Below are 23529 nucleotides of genomic sequence, written 5' to 3'. Positions count from 1 at the left end.
CAGCCCAACGCTATAAGAGAAATAATAAAATCAGGAGCCAAACGGTAGCATGGCACAGGAAGAAAAATGAACGTACCTGAGTGGCCTGCTGCATGTTGTTATCGCCGAGCTGCTTGGGCGTCATGAGGGCCACCTGAATCTGGCGTCCTCGAAGAGCTTGGCAAGCGGACCCGTCAGGGTTATTTCGTGAACGGGGCTCGATGGCCGATCGGCAGATAATAAATATTCCTCTGAAGGAAATCGGAGGGTCGTCTTGATGGTCGGATGGCCGGCCGGCCCTTTCTCGGCCGCAGTCGCCTGGCCCGAGGACTCCCCTATGGTTGAAGTCTCGCCCAACCGTTGTAAGCGACGACGAGTCCGCGGAGGAGAGCCAGAGTGCTGTGCGATGGGCGAGGCCACGGGGGTCCCGATCTGCGACTCCGTGCGATCGGGCGAGGCAATCTCGATCGGCGCCCGTGGTTCGCCCTCTTTGGTCGGCGGAAGGCTGGAGTCTCTTCGACATTTCCGCCGAACTCCCAGTGGTGAATCCCCGGTCTGGGGGATTCCCAGCTCGGCTGGAGCAGAAGAAACAGGATCCGCCTCGACCTCCGTTGAAGCGGCTTGGGCAACTTCTGTTTGAGGGGCGGACTGCGCCCCCCCTTCTCTTGCATCTGCCGGGCGGCTGGGGATGAGACCCCGCTCGGCGAGTTCTTTTTTGGTGGCCGCCTCAATCTCCACGGCCTTCAATTTCAGATGGTCGGTAGCCTTGGAGCGCCACATGACTTCAGCTGCAGCAGAAGAAATTAAAATCAGTTAGACAAAAAAGGTGAAAGAAGTAAAGAGTCCTTACCCATGCGGTAGGGGAGGTTGGCCCGAACGGGAGATAATCCAAAAATGTACAACACCCCCTTAAGAAGCAACTGGTCGATTTTGTACCGTTGACCAGACAACCAGTTCGCCGCATGAAGGTAGGCTTGACTGCTTCTGAATTTGCCGAGCTCTGGCTAGGTCGGCACAGCGGTCTGCCATTTGGTTCTAAAGGCTGGCCGCTCGGGAAGTCGTATATAGAAGAAGAACTCCTTCCAGTGCTTGTTGGAGGTCGGCATATTATCAAAAAATTTGAAGCCTATTCTACTTTGGAAAATAAAAGTGCCCAACTCGGATTGTTTGGGGTAGAAGAAATAGTGGAATATCTTGGGGTCGAGTGGGATACTGTGCAGCTTAAAGAGGACGACCACCCCGCTCAGCAGCTTAAAGGAATTCGGCACAAGTTGGCCGAGCGGACAAACCTCTAAAATAAAGGGATGGGTAGGAAATCTAAGGCCGCCCTGGAATTAGTCTAGAAAAAGACAAACGGTGCCGATCGGAGGGTCATGGGGTCGGTCGGTCGGGTCGGCTATAACTATTTCATGGTCATCAGGAATCCCGTACGTCCGAACAAGGCGCCGAGTGCCCTCTTCATCAAATCGACTCTCCATGGTCAGATACCAAGGGCCATGAACATCAACAGCGGGTTCGGAGGAGCTTGCCATATCGAAGAAGCAAAAAGATAGCAAGAAACCGAAGGAATGGGAACAAAAGAGGCAAAACGAGTTGGGAAGACCTGGTAAACGAAGGGAGAAGACTCACTTAGAAGGAAACGGGCGGAAAGGATCACCGGTGGGATGGTAGCCGCCGAAAAACAGGAACTGGATCGTCGGAGGCCGCAGCAGAAGAAGAAGCAGAAGGACAACGCGCAAGCAAACATGCGGCGAAGGAAGAAGACGGAGGCTTTATACGGCCGAGGCCGGTCGGCCTCCGCCGTCGGATGCAGGTCACGAGAGACGAGGTCATCATCTAACCGTCCGTTTCAAAGTAATCGGCGTCCCATCGTATGGATCATCACCGCCACGCAAGAAGAGCCACGTGGCGCTCTGTCACCAGGCGCAATTAAGGCGCCCATACCGCCCATGCTTCGGCTTAATGAAGAGGATTTGCGTGATTTTCGAGAAGATTTAGACAAGCAAACATCCACGTTGAGCGACAAGACAACCAAAACGAAGAGCCGAGCGGCTGAATTGGGCATAAGGGCCGAACGGCTCAAGGGATATTATAAGAGACGGTAAGGCGGCGACCGCCCGCTCGGACACATAGTCCAGTCAGTCGGACTCACTGCCTCCTTCGACTAGACTTGAAGGGAAGGCAAGTGATCCGGCGGTAAGAATGGGGGATCCACTTCCTGAAGGGTCTCAGCTTGAGGACAGATGGAGGGCTGACTAAGCGGTTAATGGCCGCGCCGAGCAGCTGAGTAGGTCCGAGCGGAACCAAAGATAACCCAGTCATGGGCTGAGGTTTCCGACGCCAAGGCGGGAGAACCGAATGGCCGAGCGGGGCGTCTGCCCGGCTGGGACTGAAGGTCCGAGCGGGTGGTCCGTTCGGCCAGGATAAGGGCGAGGGTACGAAGGTTAGCCAAGCGGCCTATTCGTTCGGCTCAGGATATGGGATGTCAGCAAAGGCATGTCTGATGATTACGCCGTACACAAGAGTGCACGATGGAGGATCTCGCCGTCACATCATGGAGAGGTTGATACAGTAGCGGTATGGCCTTATGGACGTCTTTCTGACAGACCCATACCTGGGCATGGTTCTTCTGACAGACCCATACCTGGGCATGGTCGAAAGCAGGTGATTGCTTTGATTGGCGCACCCAGGCTCCTTCGAGAGGTCTATATAAAGTCTCCATTTCTTCACCGGAGGTATGCAAGTCTTGATCATGAGGCCACCTTTTTGTTATTCCTCGCCTGACTTGAGCGTCGGAGGGCCGTCGCCGGGACACTCCTCCCGGCTCGGTTTTGCTGCAGGTTCGCCGGAGCACTCGAGGATCCAGCAGGGAAGCGCCACGTGCCCAGTGTCCGTTGACTCCTGGTTCGGACAGGATCATATATAATTAAAATAAAGTTAAATATTTATTAAAAAATTTATATCTTTCTCATTTTACTGTGCTTCTCTCCCATCGCTAATGCCTCCTCCTCTGCGCTAATGCCTCCTTCTCTCCCATCGCTAATGCCTCCTCCTCTACGAATCGCTAGCGCGCCCTCCACGAACCGCCGACACCGTCCTCCTTGGATTGCTGCTCCCTCATCTGCGAACCATCGACACCATGCACCTAGGCCTACTGCTCCCGTCGTCGGTGTGCCGCCTCCTCTGCGAAGCGAACCAGTGGCACCGTCTCCCTCCTCCGTGAACCACCGGTGCCACCTCCGCTAACCATCAGTATCGTTCGCCTTGGGCCACCGCTGCCTCCTCCGCAAGCCGCCGGCACCGTGCACCTTGGGCCGCTGCTCCCTCCGCGGCGTGCCACCTGCTCCACGAACCGCCGACGCTATCTCCGTCTCCTTCCTCCGCAAATTGCTGGCACCTCCTCCGTGAACCGTCGACACTGTGTGCCTTGGGTCGCTGCTCCCTCCTTCACGAACTATTCAGAGGAAAATCTTGAGCTTATGACTGCTCCTCTCTCCTCCGTGAGCCGTCGTCGTTGCTCAGTCCCGATGATGGCCAGCCTCAGCCGCGTTTACTCCGCAGTGCCCGCCTACTCGCTGTGCCCTGCTCGCCATCGTTGTTGGCTGAGGATAATTTTGGAAGAAAATTGTTGTTAACCCCGGAATCGTTAAAAACCTAAGGTTTCCAAGGTTTTTTTATTCCGGGTTATATTCCCTGATTGCTGACATGGCGGGGATGTTGTATTACCGGAAATCACTGATTACTTAAACCAAACAAAGTTATCCTTGATTACTTACGGTCTCTAACATGCCACATCATTTACCTTTTTCTCAAACATAATTTATAAAACATCCTTCAATTTTAATTTATCTACGCATTCTATATCTATCGCAACCATAGCGACTTTGCATCTCCTCTACCACTTCGTCCATTGGGGCATCAGTACCCTCTTCCTCCGTGTCGCATCTCATGAATACCTCTGCAATATCGGCAGGTGTCATCTCCATCTCCGCCGGTACCGCCTCTACCTCATGCATCCGTTGGTGCTGCTGCCCTACCTCTAGATAGTTCCCTGTTAGGATTCGGAATGCCAATGGTCCACAATACGAGAGGTGGATCTTCCAATGCATCCTTCCCGTCTGAAGCAGCGTCTCATTGAGCCGCTCGGGGTGGTTCGTGGTGAAGATCATGAGTTTCTCCCCCACGCACGACGACCAGATCCCGTCCATGAAGTTGAGCAAGCCAGAGAGGCTCACCGTCGACCACCCAAACCTGTCGCTCGTCGGCGTCTGATCCTCCTCTTCCTCTTTCGACCTGAGATCTTCTTCGCCCTGCTTGTTCTTCTTCTTCTTTTGATCGCTCAAATCGAGCAAGCACTCGACATCCTCTATCACGACGACCGACTTAGGGGTGGTGGGAGCTAGGAGCCGGTGTAGGATGATGTTGGAGTGCACCGCCATGAGCTCGAGGTCGTACACATCGAACTCGAGGAGATTAGCGATAGTGGCTATGAGGCTGGTCTTCCTTGTTCCCGGCGGGCCGTAGAGGAGGTAGCCGCGCTTCCAGGCTTGGCCGACGCGGGCGTAGTAGTCGCGGCGGGCAACAAAGCGGAAGAGGTCTTGGCGGACGTCGTTGTAGAGGGTCGGTTCAATGGCAAGGGTGTCGAACGTGGACGGGTGAGAGAAGGGAACCGACGACCAGAGGCTGCGATGACCGTCGCCATAAATTTCAACCCGGTTGGTAAAGAGGCGGCGCTCGCGGGAGTCGCTCTCTACGCACTCCGCCTCCTCAAGAGCATGGGGGATGTAGGCAGAGCGCACAACATGGCTATGGCGGCGGTGGAAGGTGAGCTCGAGGGAGCGATGCTTGGCCGCGCTTGATAGTTCTTATAAAATCTAAGCCGCATGGATTCTAAGAACCGTATAAGAATTCACATATAGGAAGTTCTGATCTTCGTTTTATCAATTAAACATGGTATAAGAACAAATAAATATATAAACATAATAGACAAAGAACCAGATTGAAGAGCCATATTCTTGTCTTTAGCGTCGTTACCTTGATTTCTATGGAAGAAGATGTAGCGGAAAGGAAGGTCTTCCAAGGGGTTTAAGGGATGACGATGCCGTAAAACTTCTTGTCAACGGGGAAAAAGAAACTGTATCAAGATTTCACCCTAAACCCTTGGGGACCAACCCTATATATAGTGGACATATATTATAAGCCCAATAATAGATGTGAGACTATAAGTCCATATATATACTGAACATATATTATTATTGATCCTGTCCGAATGCTGAATCAACGGACGCTAGGCACGTGGCGCTCTCCGGGTCGCCGATGTAGATCTTCGACTGGTTGCACGAACCTCCGGCGAACCTGCACAGAAGTCGGGCCGGGAAGGGGTTCCCGGCGGCGACCCTCCGACGCTCAAGTCAGGCAAGCAGATGAAAAAAGTGGCTCTCGAGATGTTAGAACGCGTACCTCCGGCGAAGGATGAGGGCCTTTATATAGGGCAGCGGAGAAGCGAGTGCACACATATCGAGGTGTACACGCGTCCGTGGCCCATACCCCAGTAAGGGCTTGTCAGTGAGCTTACCTGACCCATACTGCTACAGTCCAAGCATGTCCTCGATGGGACAACGGAACCCTACGTCGCGTGATTTGGAGTATGACCATATCACGAAGCATGCCAGCTGTCAGAAGATGTCCCTTGTCTTTTTCCCCGAACTCCTGCCGTGCGTCCGATCAGCCCCCGTCCGCTTCCGTTCGACCGGTCATGTATGATGGTACACTTCGGAACTTATCGGTAATGTGTTTTGTGGCGACTGTTAGCAGTATGCTTCATGTCTTCGGCCGAGCGTGCTGTCCGCTCGGCCCTACGATCTTGCCCAATGAGCGCCGGAACCCCGACTTCCATAGGGGTGCCCTTTGCCCTTGGCTAAACACCGGGCGGCCGCCCGGTCGGTCAGCCCCTTTCTCCGGTCGGCCTAGCTGGTCCGACCTTCTTCGATGGACCGCCCGGCTCTTTGACTCCCACGTGGCGTAGACCCCTTACAACGAGGGTCCCCTGTTCTTATCGCCGGATCACTTGCCTCCCCTTCAAGTCTAGTCGAAGGAGGCGATTAGTCCGACTGACTGGACTGCGAGTCTAGCCGGGCGGATAGTATTCTCCGATCGACCTATTGCAGAGATGGCCTTGAGTGAATCACCAGTGGCCTTCATTGGATCTCCTCGTAATCTGCGCCAATCTTCGACATTAAGGCTGAGCATGCGTTCATTAAATGCTTCGAATGGTCGAATGCCACATGGCGCAACGCCATCATCGTACGACGGCGGTGGCATGGTGCTTTGATGTGATCGAAGCGATTCGAAATGGACGGCCCGATGCATGCTTTGATTCCCGTGACCTGGATCCGACGGTGGAGACCGCCCGGCCTCCACCCTATAAATCCTTCGCTTCCTTCTCTCTCGCATTCGCCTTTGCGACTTCGACCCTTGCCCCCAGCACTTTGGAGCTCCGGCGATTCCGCTTCTGCTGTCCGACGACCTCCGGCGCCTTCTTTCCGCTCCTTCTCACCGTAAGGCCATCTTTCCCTGTTTCCGGTGCTTTCCTTACATTCCTTTTCCATATTTTCATCCTCGGGATATCTTTTCGTTCGCTGTCTTCCTCCTTTTGCCTTTTTGCCTTTTCGATTCCTTCCGATCGGATCATGGCTAGTTCTTCTCATCCGGAAGACCAGTCCCTTGGGCCATGGTACACCAGCATGCAGTCACGCTTTGACCGGCGTGACTTTGATATCCTGACTGATAATTTTGATATTCCCCACGATTTTGAACTTCTTTTAGTTGGTCCTTCCGCTCGGCCGAACAGGCCGCCGCGCGGAGCCTTCTGTGTCTTCCGCGACCAATTTACCGTCGGTCTGCGGTTCCCTGTACATCCTTTCATCGTAGATGTTTGTAATTTTTTTGGTGTGCCGCTCGGCAGTCTAGTACCCAACACCTTTCGTCTTCTCTGCGGTGTTGTTGTTTTGTTCAAGATTCATAACATCCCCCTCCGACCGGAGGTCTTCTTTTATTTCTACTACCCCAAGCAAGCCGAGCCGGGCACCTTCATGTTCAAAGCTCGACCCAGCTTAGTCTTCTTCAACAAGTTACCTACTTCCAATAAGCATTGGAAGGATTATTTTTTCTACATCCGTATGCCCGATCGGGCCAACTTCCCGACCCAGTGGCAGGTCAGCCTACCTCCCACTCCCGAGCTGAAAAAATTCAAGACCCGACCAGACTATCTCCACGCTGCAAATATACTAGCCGGTCTGCGACTTGACATCAACAAGCTTCTTCACGAAGGAGTGATGTACATCTTCGGCCTGAGTCCTATACGGACTCCTCTTCCGACCGGATTCGGTAAGAATTTTATTTGGGCATTTGCTTTAATTGCTAACTGATTTCTTTTCTTTCTCCTGCAGCTGACATCGTCATGGATTCGGTGATGGCCGGCGTTCTGAAGAGAAAGGCGGCGGCGCTAGAGGCCGCGGCGGCCAAGGAAATGGAAGGGCTGGGTATTCAGCCGGTCGGCTCCCATGAAGGAGAGAGCGGGACTCAAGCTGAGTCGGCCGCTCAAGCTTCTCAACAGAACGTGGCCAGCGGAGCCACCCCCCGGAGAACCAACTGCCCCCGAGGAAGGTTCCGCTCGGGAGGAGGAGCAGCCTCTACAAAAGCGGCGCCGAGTGGAGACTCCCCTGCGGTCGGCTACCTCCGCGGTCCAACCATCCGAGCGGGTCCCTGTGACTGCTCGGGGCAAGGCACCAGAGGCCGAAACCATTTCATCCGACCAGACGCCTTCTGACTGGGACTAGCCAGCTGCTCCAGTTGAGGCTACTCCGCTCAGCACTCTTTTGCCTGCTCGTCACTCAGTCCAACGCTCAACCATTCATTCGCAGTTTTCTGCGCCGGCTTCTGATCCTCTTCCGAGTGTCGGTCGGACTACCCCCGGCCACGGCCGTACTATACGAGTCTCTCTTCACCTCCCGACTGAAGAACTGCTGCCTGAGGCCAACCGCCCGACCGCGCCCGAGCACACCATCACTTTGAAGGGGCCCCTAGCCGAGATGTGGGCCGACGCTCGGGAGCGCGTCACGCTGATCCCCCTTCGCAACTTAGCTAACAGCCACATGTAGGAGGCCACGGGGGTAAGTTCGTTTTCTCTGAAGTTTTGCCTACATTTTTCCGATCGGCTACTAACAAATTTCTTGTGCCAGCGATGGGTGGAGGAGATCGCCGTCTCCAATCGCCTAGCCATGGTGGACGAGGAGTTGAGACAACTGAAGGCGGCTAGCGGTCCATCCGGCTCTCAAGGCCCCTCGTATGCTGAGCTGTAAAAGGAGCTGAAGAAAGCTCAAACTCTGCTGGCGGCCGAGCAGAAGAAGACAGCCGATCAGGCCCACGCCCTAGCCGAGTCCGAGCGACAAGTCAAGTCGCTCGACACAAAAATAACCCTGGCTACCACTCGGAAAAACACAGCTATCTCCGATCTGGAGAAAAAGAACGTGGAGGCTCGGGGCCTGGAGCTGAAGATCAAGGAGTTGACAGAGCAGTTCGACCGGGAGAAGGCGGGTCGTGCGGCCGACGTAAGCAGGCATCAGGACGAGCTGAAGACTCTGCAGGAGTCCCTTGCCGCGTCTCAATTGGCCTTCAAAGAATATCAAGGGGCCGAGCCGAGCCAAGTCGCCGCTCTGAGACAGAATTACATCCGCTCGCCCGAATTCTCGGAGAAAGTCTACGAGCGGATGTACACGGCCTTCGACCTGGCTATGACCGCCACCACCAAGTATCTGAAGTCGAAGGGGCATCTTCCCGAGTCTGCTGTTATCCCGGCCGCAGATCAAACGACTCTCCTCAACAACATCCCTTCGACGCTTTATGAATATCTAGAGTAGGAATCCCAATGTAACCTGGCCGCTCGGCCAAACAATGAATCTTTTTTGTATCCTTGTCGCTCTGCACAACTTATTTTTGTTGTAGTTTCCTTTGTTTGCCCCGCGGTTGGCGTAAATAGATCATCTTTCTGTTCTTGCAACTTTGGATTTGGGCAAGAAATTTTTCTCGTCATCTTTGAAGTGTTCTTTAAAACTCCTCCGCTCGGCTTCGTAAGTTAACATGAGCTCGAGCCGGTTGTTTTCAAAAGGCACCTTTCGCAATGCGATTGCACAGCCGCTCGGCGCGCATGCATTATTCGCGCGCTCCCATCTTTAATTCGAATCAGCCATCTTTTGCTTTGCTCCTTACCTCAAAGGGGTTTTTCATCTATTTTTGCTAAGTGATCCGATCGGCCGTATGTTGGCTTTAAAGAACATGCTCTATCGTCTATCGGCTCTTACCGCCGGAATGTATCACTTGGATGGTTATCCGCTCGGAGGGTTTATAGACGCCGGCTCGTCTCTCGATATTTAACGTCGGAGCTCGACGATTTTCCGCTCGGAGGGTTTATAGACGCCGGCTCATCTCTCGATATTTAACGTCGGAGCTCGACGGTCTTCCGCTCGGAGGGTTTATAGACGCCGACTCGTCTCTCGATATTTAACGTCGGGGCTCGACGGTCTTCCGCTCGGAGGGTTTATAGACGTCGGCTCGTCTCTCGATATTTAACGTCGGAGCTCGATGGTCTTCCGCTCGGAGGGTTTATAGATGTCGGCTCGTCTCTCAATATTTAACGTCAGAGCTCGACGGTCTTCCGCTAGGAGGGTTTATAGACGCCGGCTCGTCTCTCGATATTTAACGTCGGGGCTCGACGGTCTTCCGCTCGGAGGGTTTATAGACGCCGGCTCGTCTCTCGATATTTAACGTCGGAGCTCGACGGTCTTCCGCTCGGAGGGTTTATAGCTTGTCTCTCGATATTTAACGTCGGAGCTCGTCGATCTTCCGCTCCGAGGGTTTATAGACGCCGGCTGCTCTCGATATTTAACGCCGGAGCTCGGCGGTTTTCCGCTTCGGAGGGTTTATAGACGCCGCTCTCTCGATATTTAACGTCGGAGCTCGACGGTCTTCCGCTCGGAGGGTTTATAGACGCGGCTCATCTCTCGATATTTACGGGTCTCGACGGTCTTCGCCGGAGGGTTTATAGACGGCTCATCTCTCGATATTTAACGCCGGAGCTCGACGGTCTTCGCTCGAGGGTTTATAGACGCCGGCTCCTCGATATTTAACCCTGAGCTCGACGGTCTTCCGCCGGAGGGTTTATAGACGCCGGCTCGTCTCTCGATATTTAACGCTGGAGCTCGACGGTCTTCCGCCGGAGGGTTTATAGACGCCTGCTCGTCTCTAGATATTTAACGCCGGGGCTCGGCGGTCTTCCGCTCGGAGGGTTTATAGCCGCCTCGTCTCTCGATATTTAACGTCGGAGCTCGACGGTCTTCCGCTCGGAGGGTTTATAGACGCCGGCTCGTCTCTCGATATTTAACGTCAGAGCTCGACGGTCTTCCGCTCGGAGGGTTTATAGACGCTGGCTCGTCTCTCGATATTTAACGTCGAGGCTCGACGGTCTTCCGCTCGGAGGGTTTATAGACGCCGGCTCGTCTCTCGATATTTAACGTCGGGGCTCGACGGTCTTCCCAAGGCTAACTTTAGTACAGCCGCTCGGAAAACCCATTGGCCATCCTTTGAATTAATTTTGCTTCCTGCAGTACAAGGACATGGGCGACTAGAATATACACAAAAATGAATTACATCAGTGCACCTTTCACCCAGCTCGATAAGGTTGGAGATGATTTACGCTCCAAGGTCGGTCCAGCTGTCGTCCGTCTTCATCCTCCAAATAGTAAGCGCCCGAGCGGAGCTTTTCGATGATTTTGAAGGGACCCGTCCACGGAGCTTCAAGCTTGCCGACGTCGCCGACCGTCTTGACTTTCTTCCAGACAAGATCGCCGACCTGGAATGATCTAGGGATTACGCGGCGATTGTAGTTTTGCTTCATCCGCTGCCGGTACGCCATCAGCCGAACGGACGCCTTGGCTCAACCAAATCTAGTTCCATGTTCCTCCGCTCGGCATTGCCTTCATCATAATTCTGGATCCGAGCAGACTCGACGCCGACTTCAACAGGAATCACCGCTTTGCCGCCGTACACCAGATGGAAAGGCGTGACGCCCGTTCCTTCCTTTGGAGCCGTTCGGATGGCCCATAGGACGCCCGACACTTCATCCACCTAGCTTCCTCCCAAATGGTCGAGCCGAGCGCGCAGAATGCGAAGAATTTCCCGATTGGCTACTTCGACTTGACTGTTGCTTTGGGGATAGGCTATGGAGGTGAAGTGCTGTTCAATGCCGAAGCTTTTGCACCAATCTTCGAGCAATTTTCCTGTGAACTGCCGCCCGTTGTCGGAAATAAGTCGACGAGGGATGCCGAACCGACAGATGATGTTCTGCCAAATAAATTTCTTGACCATCTTCTCTGTGATCTTGGCTCGGGGCTCGGCCTCCACCCACTTGGAAAAATAATCTACCGCTACTAGCAGAAATTTCCGTTGCCCGGTAGCCATAGGAAATGGACCTACGATATCCATTCCCCACTGATCGAACGGACATGAGACTGTGGATGCCTTCATTTCCTCTGCCGGTCGGTGGTAGAAGTTATGGTACTTCTGGCACGAAAGGCACGTCGACACGGTCCGAGCGGCGTCCTCTTGTAAAGTTGGCCAAAAGTATCCAGCTAGCAGGATCTTCTTAGCTAGTGATCGTCCGCCCGGATGTCCTCCGCACGATCCTTGATGTACTTCTTGGAGGATGTAAGTTGAATCCTCCGAGCTCACGCATTTCAACAGCGGGCGTGAGAAAGCCTTTTTGTAAAGCTGATCGCCTATGAGTGTGAACCGACCGGCTCTCCTCCTTAGCAGCTGGGCTTCATTCTCATTGGATGGTGTGGCGCCCGAGCGGAGGAACTCTATGATGGGTGTCCGCCAGTCGCTTGGAAACGTGAGGCCTTCCATCCGGTCGACGTGCGCCACCAACAATACTTGTTCAATTGGTTGATGAATAGCGACAGGCGTTATTGAGCTCGCGAGTTTGGCTAACTCATCGGCCGCTCGATTTTCTGCTCTGGGTTTCTTATGGATAATAACTTCTCTAAAATTGGCTTTAAGTTTATCAAACGCTTCAGCGTAGAGCTTGAGCCGAGCGTTGTTAATTTCAAAAGTGCCAGAGAGCTGCTGCGCGGCCAACTGCGAATCTGAATGAAGCGTTACCCGACCGGCGCCAACATGCCGAGCTGCCTGCAAGCCGGCTATGAGGGCCTCATACTCCGCTTCATTGTTTGTAGCTTTATAATCCAGCCGGACGGATAAGTGCATCTTCTCTTCTTGGGGAGACAATAATAATACACCAATACCGCTCCCGAGCCGAGTGGACGATCCGTCTACAAATACCTTCCACACGGTTTCGGGCTCTGGCCTTTGTACCTCGGTGACGAAATCCGCCAAGGACTGCGCCTTTATCGCCGACCGGGGCTGGTATTGAATGTCGAACTCGCTTAACTCCGTTGTCCATTTGATGAGCTGTCCGGACGCTTCGGGATTCAACAACACTCTTCCCAGTAGGCTATTCGTCCGGACGATGATAGTATGAGCCAAGAAATAAGGACGGAGGCGCTGAGCGGCTAGGACCAAAGCAAAAGCAAGTTTCTCGAGCCCGGTGTAGCGACATTCAGCATCTTTTAAAATATGGCTCAGAAAATACACTGGCTCTTCTCCGCTCGGCCTTACTAATGCTGAGCCGACGGCTTGTTCAGTAGAAGATAGGTAGATGCAGAGCGGCTCACCCGCAACAGGCTTGGCCAGCACCGGGAGGGAGCTCAAACACGTCTTCAAGTCTTCAAACGCCCGATCACATTCTTCATCCCAGTGAAATTTAGTGGCCTTGCGCAAGATCTTGAAGAAAGGAAGGCTTCGGTCGGCGGTCTTGGAGATGAATCTGGACAAAGCAGTTATCCGACCGGTCAAGCGCTGCACTTCCCTTGTATTTCTTGGAGGCGGCATGTCCTATAGAGCTTTCACCTTGCTGGGATTTGCTTCGATGCCCCGCTCGGTCACTATGTACCCCAAGAAACGCCCTCCTTTTGCTCCGAATTGGCACTTTTGAGGATTTAGCTTGACTCCATATTTGCGTAGCGTCCGGAAAGTTTCTTCCATGTCCTTGAAGAGATCAGCCGCTCGGACGGACTAGATGAGAATGTCATCCACGTACACTTCCAGATTTCGCCCAATCTGCTCTCTGAACACTTTGTTCATCAAGCGCTGATATGTGGCCCCCGCATTCTTCAATCCGAACGGCATCACATTATAGCAATAGGTGCCGTTGGCCGTTACGAAGCTGACTTTTTCTTGATCTTCGCGGGCGAGTGGCACTTGATGATATCCTTGGTAAGCGTCAAGCATACATATTAATTCGCAGCCGGCCGTAGAGTCCACCAGTTGATCTATCCGGGGCAGAGGATAAAAGTCCTTCGGGCAAGCTTTGTTGAGATCCCGGAAATCTATGCATACTCTCCACTTGTTGCCCGGCTTGGAGACTAACACTACGTTAGCCAGCCAGCTCGGGAACTGCACCTCGCGTATATGGCCGACCTCCAGAAGCTTCTCAACTTCCGCCCGGATGATGGCATTCTGCTCGGCGCTGAAATCTCTTTTTCTTTGCTTTACCGGCCGAGCGTCTGGTCGGACATGTAACTCCTGCTGCGCTATGCTAGGCGAAATTCCGGGCAGCTCATGTGTCGACCAGACGAAGACATCATGGTTTCTTCGGAGGCATTGGATCAGTTCCTTTTTCTGCTTCACCTCCAGATCGGACGCAATGAAGGTCGTAGCCTCCGATCGGGTTGGGTGTATCTGGACTTCTTCTTTTTCTTCATAAACTAAAGAGGGTGGCTTTTCAGTGATGGCGTTTACCTCGATCTGAGGTGCTTTCCGAGCGGAATTGGCTTCTGCTCGGATCATCTCGACGTAGCATCGCCGTGCTGCTAGCTGATCTCCCTGTACTTCACCCACTCTATCCTCCATGGGGAACTTGATCTTCTGGTAGAAGGTGGAGACGGCTGCTCGGAACTCACTGAGCGCCGGTCGTCCCAAAATGACATTGTAGGACGAAGGAGAGTCGACCACCACAAAGTTTGCTATCCTCGTCCTCCTGAGCGGCTCTTCTCCCAGCGAGATAGCCAGCCTAACCTGTCCGACCGGCTGAACTTCATTACCCGTGATCCCGTATAGGGGGGTTGTCATGGGTAGCAGCTCGGCTTGACCAATTTGCAGCTGATCGAACGCCTTCTTGAATATGATGTTGACTGAGCTCCCTGTGTCAACAAATACGCGGTGAATAGTGTAGTTGGCTATTACCGCTTTGATGAGCAGAGCGTCGTCATGGGGCACTTCAACTCCTTCCAAGTCCCCGGGTCCGAAACTGATTTCGGGTCCGCTCGCCCGCTCTCTGCTGCAGCCGACTGCATGTATTTGGAGCTGCCGGACGCTCGCCTTTCTTGCTCGGTTGGAGTCTCCTCCGGTCAGCCCGCCAGCAATGATGTTGATCTCGCCTCGGGAAGTATTACTTCTATTCTCTTCTTCCCGAGCGGATGGTCGAGACCTCTCTCGTGACATTCGGTGATTCTCCTGCCTTGGAGAACGATGCCGATCGGGAGTCTGTTGCTGTCGCCTATCGGTTCGCGTCTGCTCGGCTTCATGTGCTCTCTGTCGCCTGTCGACTGAGGGAGACCGTCGGCCGCCATTCCGGGGCACGGGATGAGCCACGAAGGGAAGACTTCGACAATCCCTGGTGTTGTGCATATCTGTCCGGTGGAAGGAGCAGAACATCGGGGTCCATTTCTTCTTTGGCTTGGGTCGAGCGGCAGCTACTTCTTGCACATGGGACCTGACATGGGGGGATCAGATTGCTTCGGCTCTCGGTCCTCTGGGCGGCTGATGAGCGGCGTGCTGTTTCCGCTCGGCAGGAGGAGCCCGCTCGGTTGGAGTTTCTTTTTTTCTGGCCGCTTGCGCTTCTTCCACATTGATGTATTCGTTGGCCCGGTGTAGCATATGATCACAGTCTCGGGGCGGCTTTCGAATGAGCGATCGGAAGAAATCCTCATTCACTAGGCCTTGTGTGAAGGCATTCATCATGGTCTCCGAGGTGGCCGTTGGGATGTCCATGGCCACTTTGTTGAACCGCTGGATGTAAGCTCGGAGCGATTCACGGGCTTCTTGTTTGATGGTGAACAGGCTTACGCTCGTTTTCTGGTAGCGCCGACTACTTGCAAAATGATGGAGGAAGGCCGTTCGGAAGTCCTTGAAGGTTGTGATGGATCCGTCCGGCAGCCTCCGAAACCACCGTTGAGCCGATCCCGAGAGAGTGGTAAGAAAAACTCGGCATTTTACTCCATCTGTGTATTGATGGAGCGTAGCTGTGTTATCAAACTTACCCAGATGATCATCTGGGTCAGTTGTCCCATTATACTCGTCGATTGTCGGAGGCACGTAATGCTTCGGCAGAGGATCTCGTAGAATAGCCTCCGAAAATTGGCGATTGATCCTCTCGGGCGATGCGTCCGCTCGGGGGGGCTTTTCCTTTTCTGTCATCTCGTCTAGGCATTTCGTCCGAAGAAGATCCCCGATCTTTATGAGCTGTAGTGGCTTCGGGTGTGCGGAATAGGGCTCGATGAAATGCGACGGTGGCCGGCGGTGCTTCCGCTCGACCACCAGACGCTGACGTTGCTTGCTGCTCTGGCCGCTCGGCTGTGACTTTCTGTTTTTGCTCCATAAGCTTGGCGGCCCTTATCTCGATCAGAGCGTCGAGTTCCTCCGTCGAAAGCGTCACCGTGTATTGTCGTCCAGCCTCATCCATCGTTTCCGTTCGGATGCAGGAGCGTTTCCACAGACGGCGCCAAATTGATCCTGTCCGAATGCTAAATCAACGGACGCTGGGCACGTGGCGCTCTCCGGGTCGCCAATGTAGATCTTCGACTGGTTGCACGAACCTCCGGCGAACCTGCACAGAAGTCGGGCCGGGAAGGGGTTCCCGGCGGCGACCCTCCGACGCTCAAGTCAGGCAAGCAGATGAAAAAAGTGGCTCTCGAGATATTAGAACGCGTACCTCCGGCGAAGGATGAGGGCCTTTATATAGGGCAGCGGAGAAGCGAGTGCACACATATCGAGGTGTGCACGCGTCCGTGGCCCATACCCCAGTAAGGGCTTGTCAGTGAGATTACCTGACCCATACTGCTACAGTCCAAGCATGTCCTCGATGGGACAGCAGAACCCTACGTCGCGTGATTTGGAGTATGACCATATCACGAAGCATGCCAGCTGTCAGAAGATGTCCCTTGTCTTTTTCCCCGAACTCCTGCCGTGCGTCCGACCGGCCCCCGTCCGCTTCCGTTCGACCGGTCATGTATGATGGTACACTTCGGAACTTATCGGTAATGTGTTTTGTGGCGACTGTTAGCAGTATGCTTCATGTCTTCGGCCGAGCGTGCTGTCCGCTCGGCCCTACGATCTTGCCCAATGAGCGCCGGAACCTCGACTTCAATAGGGGTGCCCTTTGCCCTTGGCTAAACACCAGGCGACCGCCCGGTCGGTCAGCCCCTTTCTCCGGTCGGCCTAGCTGGTCCGACCTTCTTCGATGGACCGCCCGACTCTTTGATTCCCACGTGGCATAGACCCCTTACAACGAGGGTCCCATGTTCTTATCGCCCGATCAATTATCATATAGATAATAATTGATGCGGGACTATAGGTTCTATACATACAAGGTCTACATCCAATAATCAAAATTCAATAAACCTAAGTTAGATCACTTTAATGGATTCGGTTTGTACTCACATGAACAACTTATAATTAAGCCCACCAAATAGGGATAATTATATCCAACAATCGCTATATGTGAGTTATATGTGGAATACAAGTAAAACTTTAGTCGATATCAAACTTTATGAGTATAAGATACCCTTGCAAACAATCTGGTCCATTAACTTCATTTGTATAGGACTAAAAAGGTCATAACTACTGTATATGATCGTAATAAGGTCCAACAGTAATCACAATACCAATGTCATTAATGATATAGATCAAGATGTAGATGTAGAGTGGAAATTACATGAAATGTGATCATGTCAATTTTCAACTGGTCCCAAGATGACCTCAAAAGAGGTCAGATCATATTTGTGAAAAACTTTATGCTGAACTGCAATAATAAATCATGATCAACTTTATGATTCCAAAAGGAATCTATATCATATTTACAAACACCAAATGTTAAACAACAGCAATAAATGATGATATCATAATCAGAGTGGCAAATAAATATATAAATTACCATTAATGTTTTGAACTTTAAGTATATAAAATAATTAAAATAAAATGTTTGTCTTTATTATCAAATATAGAGTAATAAAATAAATACAGACTCTCATTAGATGAGTTCTTCTTCTATAAGAAGGACTCCTATATCCACAACATGCGCATGAAACACCTTAGGCATCAAGCCTTTAGTGAGTGGACCAGCTAACATGGAATCTGTTCTGATATGCTCTATCATAATTTGACTACTCTGAACTCTTTCTTTAACCTCTAGAAACTTGATGTCGATGTGCTTGGACTTTGACGAACTGCGGTTGTTTTTGGCATAAAGTTCTATGGCTTTATTATCACAGTAGATCCTCAATGACCTGTCAATGCCATCAACGATCTGTAATACTGTGATGAAGTTTCGCAGCCAAATCCCGTGATTAGATGCTTCGTAGCATGCTACTAACTCTGCCTCCATAGTAGAAGTGGCTACTAGCATTTACTTGACGCTCTTCCAAGATATAGCCCCTCCAACAAGTATGAAAATATAGCCCGAAGTAGATCTCCTACTATTCAAGCATCCAGCAAAATCGGAGTCTAACTATCCAATCACCTTCAGATGATCTGATCTCCGATACGTGAGCATATGTCTTTTAGTTCTTTGCAAATACCACATCACTCTATTTACTACTTTCCAGTGCGATGGTCCTAGGTTACTTATATATCTGCCTAACATCTCCACTATAAATGCTACATCTGGTCGAGTACAAACTTGTGGATACATGAGACTTTCCACTGCTGACGCATATGGAAATTGCTCCATCTCCTTTATTTCAAGTTCAAGTCGTGGGCACTGCTGCAAGCTGAACTTGTCACCTCTTGACACAAGTGTGTCACCAGGTGTACAGTTCTATATACCATACCTTATAAGTACCTTTTCGATATAGGCCTATTGTGAAAGTCCAAAAATACCTCTTGAACGATCACGATAAATCTGTATGCCTAAAACAAAGGATATTTTACCAAGATCTTTCATTTCAAAATTACCTGATAGAAATGACTTGGTTTGATGCAGCATACCCTTATTATTGCTCGTAAGTAATACATCATTCACATACAAAACAAGTATAACAAACTTGCTCCCACTAAACTTGACATATATGCACTGATCAACGGGGTTCTCTTTAAATCCAAATGAGGTAACCACTTAATCAAATTTCTAGTACCACTGACGGGATACCTGTTTTAAACCATAAATAGACTTCTTTAATCTACATACTAGGTGCTTTGAGTCTTTAGACTCAAAGTTCTCTGGTTGCACCATATATATAGATTCCTCTATACCTGCATTGAGGAATGCAGTCTTTATGTCCATTTGATGTAGCTTCAAATCATAATGAGCTACAAGTGCCATGATTATCCTAAGGAAGTTTTCGTCGACACAGATGAAAAAGTCTCCTTATAATCAATGTCTTCTTTCTGAGTGAATCCCTTGGCAATAAGACAAACTTTATACTTTTCGACATTACTCTTTAAATCATGCTTGGTTTTAAATATCCATTTATAGCCAATGAACTTCTTTCCTTCAGGCAATTCTACAAGTTCTCAAACATCATTGTCTGCCATAGACTTCAACTCTTCTTGCATAACATTAATGGATAATCGCTCTCCAACCCTATATCAAAATCATGCTCTTGGAGTAAACATAATCACGAGAATTTGTGGTTCTCCATTCCCTTGTGGATTGCTTTAAAGGCACTTGTGTTTGAGGTGGTTGAGGTAATTTCTCATCAATATGAGGTAGTACTTTAATTTCAGTGGCAGGTTCCTCCAATTGTATTACAGATATCATGAGAATATCTTGGTTCACTATGCTCACTAGATGTGTGATACCCATAATGTGCGGTATGGTAACCATACCGCTACTGATTGCATTAGTAGTAACCGGAGGAGGATCGCCAATGCTTTCCTCAAAAGATACTTCCTTGATTTTATTTCTTCAATTATCCTCAATGAACTTAGGATTTCCGGTTTCGAAGAACGATCTATTAGAGGAATCATAAAATTTATACCCTCTTGACTTCTCAGAGTATCCTACAAAATTACAGCTAACCGTTCTTGAGTCTAGTTTCCTTTCATTAGGCTTGTAAGGCCTAACTTCAGCTGGACAAACCCCTGATGTGTAAGTGCTTAATGCTAAGCTTCTTACCCGTCCACATCTCAAATGGGGTTTTAGTTACTGCATTACTAGGTACTTTATTGAGTAGGTAAACTGCAATCTTGAGTGCTTCACCCCACAAGGACTCTAGTAGAGAAGTGAAAGTCATTATGCTTCTTACCATGTATTTTAGTGTTCAATTGCGACACTCAGCTACACCATTATGACTGGGTGTACCAGACATGGTATACTGAGGCATAATTCCACACTTAGCAAGGTAATTTGCAAAAGGTCTTGGACGTTGTTCACCTGATCCATCATATTGACCGTAATATTCACCTCCACGGTCGGATCGAACAACTTTAATTTTCTTACCTAGTTGAAGTTCAATATCAGCTTTGAAATTTTGAACATGTCCAAGATTACAATTTCTCATGAATAAGGTACAGATAACCAAATCTGGAATAATCATCTATGAAGCTAATAAAATATGTGTGTCTATTCCGAGATGCCTTAGGGAATGGTCTACAAATATCCGTATTTATTACCTCCAAAACATCACTACAATGGCTAGCCCCCTTATTCCTTTTGTTAGTGGTCTTTGTTGGGACCGATGTGCCCGCTAGAGGGGGGGGGGTGAATAGCGTCTCACCTCAAATCGATGGCTTCCTACGTATTCGTTAGTGCGCAAGCGGAATAATACAATACAAATTACGAATACGAAAGCTAAAGATAAAGAAAAGAACAAGCAAACCAATGCACGTCGATGTAACGTGGTTCGGAGATGATGCTCCTACTCCACGGTTGTCCGTAAGGTGGACGATCCCTCAATCCGTCGGTGGATTAGTCCCCGGAAACTCCGGCTAGCTCAAACCGCTCCTTGTGGGTGGAGAAACCTCACCACAACTTCAACCAAGAACACTTGGACACAAGAGATCCTTGAGCACTTTGGTGACTACTAATTAGGCTTTAACCAAGTCTAATTTCGTCACCTTGGCCGGCCATCCCAAGCTCCTTCTTATAGAGCTTGGAACAAATCAGTAAGCTGATTTGCACGTTACCAGTCGACTGGTCCTTGCACCAGTCGACTGGTGTCATCCCAACGGCTCTCTCAACGGCTCTCTACAGTGCACCAGTCGACTGCTACAGTCATCAGTCGACTGCTACAGTGACGCTACAGTACGCTACAGTAAACCCTAATTTTACGATTTTACTTCGAGTACATTCACTCAGCACTCGTTCTCGCCCGGCCAACCTAGACCTAGCCTTCTAGCCTCCTCCATCAGCCTTGCGTCCCTCGGATGCCTCCCCATCCTTCACGTCTTGCCTTCTGGAGCTTCCATCGGCCTTGTCATTGTTGTCGGGTCTTCCTTTGCCAAGAGGTCGTGCCTCCGGGACTTCATCCATTGCCAAGTCACACTTGGACTTACGTTGCCAAGACTACATGCTTGGACTTACACCGCCAAGACTCATCCTTGGACTTTCCTCCTTTGCCAAGATCACACTTGGACTTACGTTGCCAAGACTACATGCTTGGACTTACACCGCCAAGACTCACCCTTGGACTTTCCTTGTTGTACCTGTATCCTGCACACTCACAATGCATATCAAATGCAACAATAAACCTAACTTAAACCTTTGCCCAAACATCAAAACCTAGGGCATCTAGATTGCTTCAAAAATCTCCCCCTTTTTGATGTTTGGCAACCTGTTTAAGTTAGGGAAACATAAATGTAATACATATGCAAATAAATATGCAAATCAACTCATGCATAAATAATGGAACCTAAATCCCTAGGCTCCCCTTTCACCTAAGCTCTCCCTTGAGCTAGGATTTCCCGCAAAGGTAAACTTCTCCCCCTTTGCCTAAACAATCGCTCCCCCTTCACCTATGCTCCCCCTCGAGTTAGGATTTCTTGCAAAGGTGTATATGTTTTCCACTTAAACCTAAAATTCTCCCCATTTGCCATACATCAAAAAGAGCTCCAAGAATATCCCAATTGTTGAAAACATGTCATCCAAATTGACCCTAAACTCATGTATTTATCTCCCATGTATCTCATACATTTAAACGAGTTGACACGGTCAAGAACAACATTGAAAAACACGTTTAGGCTGGTATCAGTCAACTGCCCTAAGTGCCAGTCGACTGCCCCTTCGACAGAACCTTACAAAAACATTCTGTAGTCGAAATCTACTGTTACCAGTCGACTGGTCTTGGCACCAGTCGACTGACCTCATAAAAATGAGCTTACAGAGACATTCTGTGCTCAAAAACACTGTTACCAGTCGACTGGTATCTGCACCAGTCGACTGGAACCCTATTTCTGAAAAAATCAGCCTTTTCTGACCAACTTCAGAAATGCACCAGAAATTCTACAGACCTCCAAAAAAACTCAAATTTTGTGGAGAGGTCTATTTTAACTTTGTCTACTTGGGAAAAATATATATAAAAATATATTTATCACATATCCTAAGATTGACACAAAAATTCAAAACTAGCTAAATTGTTCAATTGAACCTTGACCTAAAGTCCTAGTTTTGGCTTCCTCTTGATGTATCTGCCCATACTAAATCACAATACTTTCCTAGCATGGGTTTATATGGCATCTATATATCAAAAACTAATTTTCATGCAATATGAACCCAATTCATATTTTCATGCATAAAACTTAACTCAATTGTGCCAACCAAGTATAGTAGAGACTCAAATCTATCTCTAATCCCTTTGGAACATCTTGGTTCACTTAAGATCATTTACCATATGTCCCAAAGACTCTTTGAGCTCCCCCTTGAGCTCTTAATCTTATCCACCTCCCTAGGTGACTCATTTACTATGACTAGGCCATTTTGGTGCACCTCAGGTGACACTTGGCCTACAAGACTCACCTTCTTAACCTTAGACGCCTTGTCTTTGATTAATTTCTTCTTGTCCTTAATCTTGGACACCTCATCCTTGCTATAATTATATGCTACCCTAGCATATTCCTTCTTATTGGCCTTGGATGACTCTCCCTTGTCCTTGGTAACACCTCTCATACCAATGTCATGTGCTACCTTAACACTTGACCTCCTTTTGGTCTTGGAAAAGATTTTTATGTTTCCAAAGCGTAACTCCCCCTAAAAATATGGTCAAACTTCCATCATTGCACCAACAATGACTTGGGGTTCCTAAATAATTAGGAAAACTAAAACTCGAAGTTTTGAGGTTCAAAATTCAATAATGAAACTAAACCTCAACCGAAACTTCACTTTGGTTTTTCTTAACCAATCCATACTTGTTTTCATCATAAAAACTCATGGAAACAATATTTAGGGTATACTTTATCATGGAAAAATAGTTTTCTATGAAACTACTTCCTATTTTCAAAGATTGACACAAATTTAAAAACTCTTGAAAACTTCAATGTTTTCTCCTAATTTGTATCTAACTTTTCAATGATGATTACTATCAAAAGATAGTCTTTACCAAGGTTTTTCAAAAGTATTTTGAAATCATTTTCAAAACCAATATCCAACCACGTTCTTTGGGCTCAATGCATATGACTTGTACATTAGCTTTCCCAATGATTGGAAGACACATAACTATGTGTTTTGATGAACCTAAAACTCAACAAGATGCACTAGATCAACATCTTGAGTTTTGTTCACCATCTTAACATCTCACTTGTATCTAACGTGTATTAAAACACATACAAATCACCTTATAGTTCTTTGTGAGATGTATATTTGGTCTTGCCCTAAACTAAGGGATCATGCATCTCTATCTAGGCATTGTAAAAATCATGATCATCCATCTAGGATGTCACTTGACATTATCCCTCTTGTTGGAACATTTACATACATAATAAATGTCTTTTGTCCTTAATTACAAGGAAATTGACATACTGCATGATGATTAATGACATACATCAAAATAAGCAATTTTCAAAAGCAAAGCATGTTATAGCTACTTGATGTATGTATGACATGACATGGTATTTTTGTATTTTTCATAATAAAATGTGAATGTTAAATATGATGTCATGACATATGATGGGCAAACAATCATGGCAAGTTAGTATAAATAAAATTTACCTAGATTACCTATCTAA

The 23529-nt window shown here is 49.3% G+C and overlaps 1 pseudogene; it reads right to left on the bottom strand.

The window, feature by feature from the left end:
* Window positions 1-3221: 3221 nt before the first annotated feature.
* Window positions 3222-23529, bottom strand: part of LOC122048431 — a 68025-nt pseudogene continuing 47717 nt past the window's right edge.

Source organism: Zingiber officinale, chromosome 2B, assembly GCF_018446385.1.
Source record: "Zingiber officinale cultivar Zhangliang chromosome 2B, Zo_v1.1, whole genome shotgun sequence".
NCBI lineage: Eukaryota > Viridiplantae > Streptophyta > Magnoliopsida > Zingiberales > Zingiberaceae > Zingiber > Zingiber officinale.
Note: the sequence above shows the minus strand (reverse complement) of the source record. Positions and strands in the feature narration are given on the sequence as shown.